General features: G+C 35.8%; 1 non-coding gene across 1 annotated transcript; it reads left to right on the top strand.

Moving 5' to 3' along the window:
- Nucleotides 1–7,184: 7,184 nt before the first annotated feature.
- On the top strand, nt 7,185–7,291 carry LOC111736195. Its single transcript, XR_002779120.1, has one exon. It is a non-coding gene; the product is annotated as a U6 spliceosomal RNA (small nuclear RNA).
- Nucleotides 7,292–8,722: the final 1,431 nt, after the last annotated feature.

Genomic DNA, 8,722 nt, shown 5'->3' with positions numbered 1-8,722 from the left:
TGTTTCTAAAACTAATGACCCCCCCATTTATCACCACGTTCACAGCTTAAGCAGAGTTAAAACCCACAGCAGATAAGCACGATTAGCAAACAGCTAACCCATCCAATGCACCAGTTACCAATAAGTACAAGTGATACACAATAAAAAACATACTATATATAAAAATATATATAAAATATGATCTTAAATTTTAAAAAATATACATGGAGTATGTTTATAAATAGCCTGAGCCTAATCTATGCTGCTTTTCAAATATGAAAAAATGTTGGATGGAACTTAATTAATATCTCTTATGGTGCTATCAAGGTTTATTTCTCTGTGATGGAATCATAGATCATTTTAATTTTTTTATACTGTGCTATATACTTAAATTTTTCTATCATAAGCTGGTAATATTTTATACTGAAAAATAATTATGTCTATTTTTAAGTAATTAGAAAATTTTTCATCAGCTAAATCCAATAGCTAGTTTCCTTGCTCTGAGAAGTGAGATAGCAAAACACTTTTAAATAGAGCCATAAAATGTCAAATGATCAGTACGGGAAATTAGTCCTCTGGAAATTCAGAAGAGAGAGAGCGCTAGCTTCTCTGAGAAAATGGACTGTTTTATGAAACATAGTCGAAGTCAGAGTCAGAAGGCCTTGAATGCAAGACTAGGGAAGACAGACTTAATTATGATGCAAGTGGAAGTCCTTGAAGAGATTTTTGTGGCCCTAATTAATGAATATCCTTTGTTCTTCTTCATTAAAGCTGGTACCTTGAAAATGTGTATGCATATGTGTATTCATATCTGAACGTATGTACGCTGAATGTATTCACCCCTAGGCAGGAAATAATGTGTCTATAAAGAAGAAACAGGAAAAATGATTAAGGCATTCATTAATTAGGGTCCATTTACATTTCCAGAGTCAGCCAAAATCGTCCACTTATTTAAACAGAAATCTCCTCAATTTATTACAGTCATTATTCCACGGTAGTAAGAGATAACTAGTTTGAATTTCGCAAGTAGAGGAAATTGCATAGTCTGTTGCTTCTCTCAGGAATCACTATTAGTAAGTGTTTGATTAAAAGAAACTGTAGTGCTTAGAAAATGAAATTAACATTCATTGAATACCTACTATGTGCATGACAGTTAGATGAATTCCATATATAGCCTCATTTACTCCTCACAGCTACCCCTCAAGGCCAGTATTTATAATCCACACTTTATAGTAAAGGATTTTGAGAAAGATGTTAAGAAAGACATATAACTGGCCATTGTGAGCCTAGATTTAAACTCAAACTGATTTTCTCTCACCATTCAGTATAAGCCAGTGTATGATAACTTATCACACTAGAGCACACCCATTAACTCATACATTTGGAACATTATTGAATTACATATATCTGAGAATATGTGTATAGATACGCAAGTCATACATGTGTGTCTATAGTGTACATATATAGCTATTATATACCTTTGTGTTTATGTGTGAGATATACGTATGCATTATAGTAACAAATTTATACATATAATTATAGCAACATATTGAATAGTTATCATGCCATGCTTTTTATATACATGTGTTATATATAACTATATATAAATATGTTAAATAGTACATAAATATAAATTATATATAAATGTATATGCATATGTTTATACATAAAATTATATAAAGAAACTGCTGAATGGGGTCAAATATAGGGAGGCTGGGGGAGGGTGAAGTGGGTAAAGGGAGTCAAATATCTGGTAGCTGAAGGAAACTGGACTCTGGGTGGTAATCACACAGTAGAATATATAGATGACAATTTATAATGTACACCTGAAAGTTATATAATCGTATTAACCAATGTTACCCCAATAAACTTCAAAAGAGAAAGAAAGGAAGAAACTGCTTGGCTACTGAAAAACCTAAGTTATAGTTGAGGAAACATCACTCCACTGCAAAATGAGTTCTGCGTCTACATCCAGGATTGCAACTCCCAAGAAGAGAGTTGATGCTTGTGTCAAGTGTAGAGGGTGTGAATGCTTGACAATGACCTAAGAATCCCCAGGTGCAAACGTGGAGGAACCTCCTTTCCCCGTTCTCCCACCCCTTGTGCCCCGAGCACTGACCTCACTAACACACACGCCGTGAAAGTCTGCATTTAGAGGAGGGGTGGCAGAGCCACTTCAGCCCGACTCCGATTCTATTCTATAGACTCAAAAGATCAGCTTTAAATCTGGTCTCTGCAGTGAAAGGACAATCGTCTACTAGTGAAATTCATTCAGCTCTTTATTCAACAAAACGATGTAGCATTTCCGTCAGTGAACCAACTGAACAATCAGCCCTACAAAAAAATAAAGTGTCGACTAGGGCGGAAAAGAGCCCTTGGTGGGAGTTTGAGGTTCTGCACAAAGACTGCGGAGGCCAAGCTGTCATTCCTTTTCTTCGTCCCAGTACCCATGCATAGCACCAGCTCTAGCGTGAAGGGAGATTTAAAAGCAACTAAGTACATATAAACATTTCTCATTCATTATCTGGGGTTTCTGCTACTGGGTGACATATCATTAGTCCTAGTGTAAGGCAAGCTTTAAAAACGTAATTACTTAATCATGCAGTTAGCTTCCCATCAATCCTAGCAGCATTTGTTCTTAACTAGCTTTTAAGAACAAAATTAGGAGTAATTTGTAAACAAAAGTAATTGAAGAAAGGCAGATATTGCCAAGGTGTTGACAGCATTAGCAGACATTATTGTTTCCTTAATACCACCACAGCACTGCAGTAACAATAGGTAGCTGGCAAAAGGCAACACTAGGGAATTCCTTCCTAGGTTACAAGCTAAGGAAGTATAGCACTAGGCAGAGCGGCCCTTCTCCAGCCCCTATTTGCACCCAACTCCAATAGATAAGTGCTCCCTCTACACCCTTAATTGATTTGCTTCATAATTCTATGACCTGGACATTTGTGGGTAGTTTCATATTTTTAGCATGGCCATGAAAATAATCTTATCATATTTTTCATACCCTCTTATTAGATATTGAGCCCGAGAATTTTCCCGATGGGTGCAGTCTTACTCAAATGAGCCACAGACAACAATTTTCATCTGGTAAGACCCCCTCAGGAAAGTTGGAATCGTGACAAAAAATGGAGGCCAATCCTATTTCCAAAGGAGGTTCGCCTGTGCTTACGTCTGGCTACTTGTTACAGGTTCAGTGACCTTATAGTACATGTCGCTCCTGAGCCAGACAGTGAGCTAAGTGCTTGAGAAATGGCAGTGAGCAAAAATTGGAATTTGTTTGCAAGGAGCTCATTATTTTTCAAGAGGAAAAAAAGAAACAAAACGTGATCAGAAAGACATTTGCGACAACATGGACGGATCTTGAGAGTGTTATGCTGACTGAAGTCAGATGGGAAAGAACAAGAATCGTATGATTTCACTCATATATGGGACATAAAACTAAAAGCAACAAATAAACAAACAAACTAGTAACAAATTCATAGACACGAAAAGCAGAATTGTGTTTAACAGAGGGGAAAGAGGTAGAGGGAGGATGAAGAGGGTAAAGGTAATCAAATACATGGTGATGGTAAGAGATCAGGTTTACATACTGCTATTAACCAATGTTATTCTGATAAATTTAACAAAAAATAAAAAAATGGAAAAGAAAGACTTAAACAAAGTTCATAATAGCCCAATGGTTAGTATCTGACTCTGCCTGGTATTGGAAACTTTACAGGGTCTCCAACAGAAACCATGAAGAAATATAAGTTTTGTAGTACAAACAGTTTCAGGCCCAGGGATGAGGATACTGTTACCTTTACTTTATAGATGAAGTAAATTAGTCTGAAATGAATCAAATAACTTACTTAAAATCACGTACATAATGAATGGCAAAGTTGGCATTCAGACCCAGGTATATATTTTTATTATTACTGTTGTTGTTATGATGATGATGAGTCCAAATATCTTTCCAGGATCCACTAGAATTCAACAGAAGTCCCGAATCCAGAATCAGAACACCTAGCTTTGGAACATCGATTCTTCCTCTGAAGCCATCTACTGTGTGATTTTAAATAAGTCGTAAAAACTCTCTGAACTTCAGTGTTCTCATCTCTAAAATTTCATATCTTGGTACATTTACCTCAGTCTGTGTCTATGTAAGGATCAGATGGAGTAATGAAAGTAAAAATGTTCTGTAAGTTCAGAAGTAAGGTATTAGGACTGTAGGATTCCATTTACATGAAGTCCAGGAATAGGCAAAATTATTTGTGGTAATATAAATTAAAATATGGTGGGCCTTGAAGAGTGAAGAATTGGTTGGAAAAAGGCACAAGGAACTTTCTAGGCTAATGAAAATGTTGTATATCAATTGTCAATACTCAAAGTTGAGCACATACAAATCTGTGTACTCTATTGTATGTAAATGATGCATTAAAACTCACATTAAAAATAATATGATTATTTTTATTTAAGTTTTTTTTTAACTAAATGTAACTTTGCACCAATTGCTACCATCTCAGAAGTGAGTTGAAGTCTAATGTATGAAAATGGTCACTCCAAGGGAGTCACTTCATGTACCATTAGAAATATGGAGAGAGAGAGCACATATCTTTACACCTCTAATTTAATTCAAAAGAGATATCACCTCTTCTTTTCATCCTTAAAAACCACGGCATTGTGAACCATCATGAACTTCCATGTTACTGACTCTCACATATAAGAAAAAAGATGAATCTTACTGTTCTCTATATTTTTCAATGGGGAAAAAAATGTCAAAACTTAAATGTACCAACCAGAGATTAGTAATAATAATACATGTGGATGTGTAATAAATGTGAGAGAACTTTTGATCCATTGGTATATAGGACAACACAAATTGTTACCAAAGCAAGTATGCTGTCTTTCCACATCTTATTGGGCAGGGTAAATGCTATCTTATTTCACTTTTTTTCATGACCAGAGCAATTTTTACTCTCTATAATGTTTTATGATTCTAACATAAGTAAAAGTAAATATACATTTTTGAGTGCTTAGAAATGTTGGGTCAGTGTATACACACACACACACACACACACACACACACACACACACACATACATACACATCACATACAGTGGAATAGTATTCAGCTTTAAAAGAAATAAGAAACCCTGATATTTGCAACAACTGGATAAACCCGGAGGGCATAATGCTAAGTGAAATAAGCCAGATAGAGAAAAATAAATAGTGCATGATCTCACCTGTGGAATCTAGAATAGTCAAACTCATAGAAGCAGAATGTAGAATAGTGGTTACTAGGGGATAGGGGGAGGGGAAAATGGAAAGATGTTGGTTGATAGGTACAAAGTTTCAGTTATGCAAAACAATTTAGTTCTAGAGATATAATATACAACAATGCAACTATAGTTAACGATACTTGTTTGTATACTTGAAATTTGCTGAGAGAGTTAGACTTTGTGTTCTCACAAGTGCACGTGTGTGTGCACAAAAATGTACACACACACACACACACATGCACAAATGCAAACTATCTGCAGTGATGGATATAGTAATCAGTGTGATTGTGGTAATTATTTCACAATGTATATGTATATCAAATCATCAAATTACATACCTTAAATATATAAAATTTTAATTGTCAAATATTCCTCAATTTAAAAAAATGAGATTCCCTTTCAGATATAAAGAAAGAAATTATTGGATCACGTCTTCATAGTCAAAAGCAAATCAATCAACAAGTTTCCACTGAGTGTCTACTATGGGCCCAGAACAACAGAGTTAAAAGGGTTGAGATAATTATCCAGATAATTATCTAGGCCCCAAAGTGACTTTTATTGGTTTACATAGATCATTTGGGCAGAAAGAGGCTTTTCCCTTTTAATTACCCGTAAAACTAAATCATTATATTACAAGACTGGTTTACTTCTTTAAAAGATTAAATAAAAATTACTTGCAATAAATGTAAACACTATGGCTGGAAAATTCTTTTGACAAACCTTCAGTCCTTGAAAATAATGCATTAGTTTAGGTTTCAATCTCAGTCAATTAGGTGAGATTTGAAGATCTCTCCAATCGGAGAGATGTTCAACATTCACAATAAAAGCCAGAGTTTATTGCCTCTTCTTTAAGAGAGAAAAAAATATTAGGTAGAACAGTGGAAGCGAAAGTCAAACTACTCACTCACCTGTCGACCAGGTTGAGATTCGGAGTGAGCCAAACATTTACGGGTCACCTATATTCATCCCATGTGTTAAGAGAAGCTCAGGGCCACACCTTGTCAAAAATAAAAACCTTTCTCCACTTAGATGCCATAGTAAACACATTATCATCATCATCATTATCAACATCATCATTTTTAAGAGTAACTTTATGTAAGGCTCTGTCATTCTATGATGTTTAATGTCATCTCTCTCAAGTCTCTATGAAATGCAACATGAAACATATGATTAGAAAAGATGACCAAACAAATTCATGCCAGGGTTTTGGCTCCTTGCCCTCTCATTTTGCTTTCCTCCTTGACAGGCAGCTGTTGATTCTGACAGAGAAAGAAGATGCACTGAGAAGAAGAAAGTAGACATGGTGGAAAAGTTGTCCTGCAGTAGAACCTGCAGCAGGACCTGCCTCCCACTTCACTCTTCCCTGTATTTTGGCCAAGATCCTTATCTTTACTTCAGAATTAGTCAGAAGGGGAGAAGCATAAATGCTGCAAGCTGGTAACTGGAGGCTGGTGGCGCTGCTCCACAGTAAGGGAGAAAACACTGGCTTGGAAGCCACGGAGGCCAGGACTTAATTCGCAACTCTGCTCTAGTTATTTAATCAAAGTACTAATAATAAGTGCTTTGCATATATTATTTTATCAATCCTCAACTCAGGCCTAAAAATACTTTCCAGGGATCGTTGAATTGCTGGCTTATCATATCAAATATCACCTTCATCACTTCTTCAGAAAAGATTTCCTCCTGCTACTCACTTTCCTTTTTTTTTCCTTCATATCATTTGATCCTCTCTAAAATCTTTTAAATGTCTTTATATCTATTTATTGTCTATCTTCTTTACAAAATGAAAGCTCAAGAGAACAGAGATCTTGTCTGTCTGGTAGTTTCTAGAGGAGTGCCAGTGTTCAACAATAATAATTCAACAAATATGTGGAAAAATAATTTTGTATGAAAGAAAGAACTATTATTCTTCTCATTTTACAAGTGAAGAAAGTAAGTAAAGTGCTCATTTCGGCAGCACGTATACTAAAATTGGAACGATACAGAGAAGATTAGCATGGCCCCTGCGCAAGGATGACATGCAAATTCGTGAAGCATTTTATATATATATATATATACACACACATACACATACACACACACACATACATACATATATATACATACATATATGTGTGTGTATATATATATATTAAGATTAATATAGAAAACTTACCAAGGTCAGTCTCATAGCAAGTAAGTGCATAGCTGTGGGTCCTAGACAAGCGGGCTGCCTCCACAGCCCATCTCTTTAACACCTATGCTTAAACTCTCCAACTCTCAGTTTTGTCACCTGAGAAAATGTGGGTACTATCTTCATGTTGGGCTTCTCATAAGGACAAAGATAATGTGCATAAAACTCCTGACACACGCTATTCAGTCAATAAATGGTAGGTAAAATCTCTCGGGGAGTCTCATGAACAGAGTCTAACACCGTGTCCTTCATTAGAATGGTACCTGCAACTGCCAGTCACACTCTACCTCCAAACTGGGATAGACATCTGTTTGTTTAGCTTGGGCCTAACTTACATGGAACAAAGTAGGAAGGAAAATAATTGAGCATTTATTAGCTACCATGTGTCAGACACACATTACCATACTTAATTTTCAGAATAGCTCTATAAAGTAATCACGTTTAATAGTTAAGTGAATTTAAGTTCAGAAAAGTAAAGTGACAAGAACATGGACACACAGCACATAAAATGGGTCTTGGAGGCCAGGCAGGTCATACTGTATTTTAATTATTTGCCTGTATGCTTCCTTCACCAGATTTTATGCTCCTCGAGAACAGGGGTCAAGTAAATAAGTTATCTGTGCATCTCTAGGATCTATACTTACACTGCACAGAGATACATGCCTGCACACACCTGCATATATCTTCCATATATTTTGGCCAAATGGACGAAAAAAGAAATGAGGGTCAGTGCTCTTTCTAATATGTCTTGCAACCTAACTGAGCTCCAAGACTAATTATCAGCATTGTTGAATATGGGATACAATGTGAAACTCCGGAAAACACATAGAAAAAACTGCATCAAAAGTGAGGATGGATGTGGATCTTCTGTTTCTGTCCAGGGAACACATTGTTCAGAAAGCAAAAGGACTAATTTCAAAGGTTTATTCTCAAAATGTAAAAGTGAATGTTTGATACTAAATGTTCCAGGGTCTTTGCTCATTTAGGAGATTTCCTTAAAAATCAATCAATAAATTAATCTAGTAATATTTATTGCACGGAGTCAGGAGCTGTGGAGAATACTACTAATTATTTACATTTGTGCGAGGTCTGTGTAGATATTTGAGTTACTCTACTTTCTCTTTGATTATCAGTACAGCTCTGTGAGTTGGGCCTTAAGCCCTTATTATTGTTACAGAAGAGCAAACAGAGGTTTGAAAATCATTTAGATTTCACTGGGTTGCACTGGTGGTTAACATCAGAATCTGAGTTCGAGCTCATGTTTCAGATTCGAACGTCACGTATATTTCTTAGAATATCATCACAA

Source organism: Pteropus vampyrus, unplaced genomic scaffold (genome assembly GCF_000151845.1).
Source record: "Pteropus vampyrus isolate Shadow unplaced genomic scaffold, Pvam_2.0 Scaffold18, whole genome shotgun sequence".
Taxonomy (NCBI): Eukaryota; Metazoa; Chordata; class Mammalia; order Chiroptera; family Pteropodidae; genus Pteropus; species Pteropus vampyrus.
Note: the sequence above shows the minus strand (reverse complement) of the source record. Positions and strands in the feature narration are given on the sequence as shown.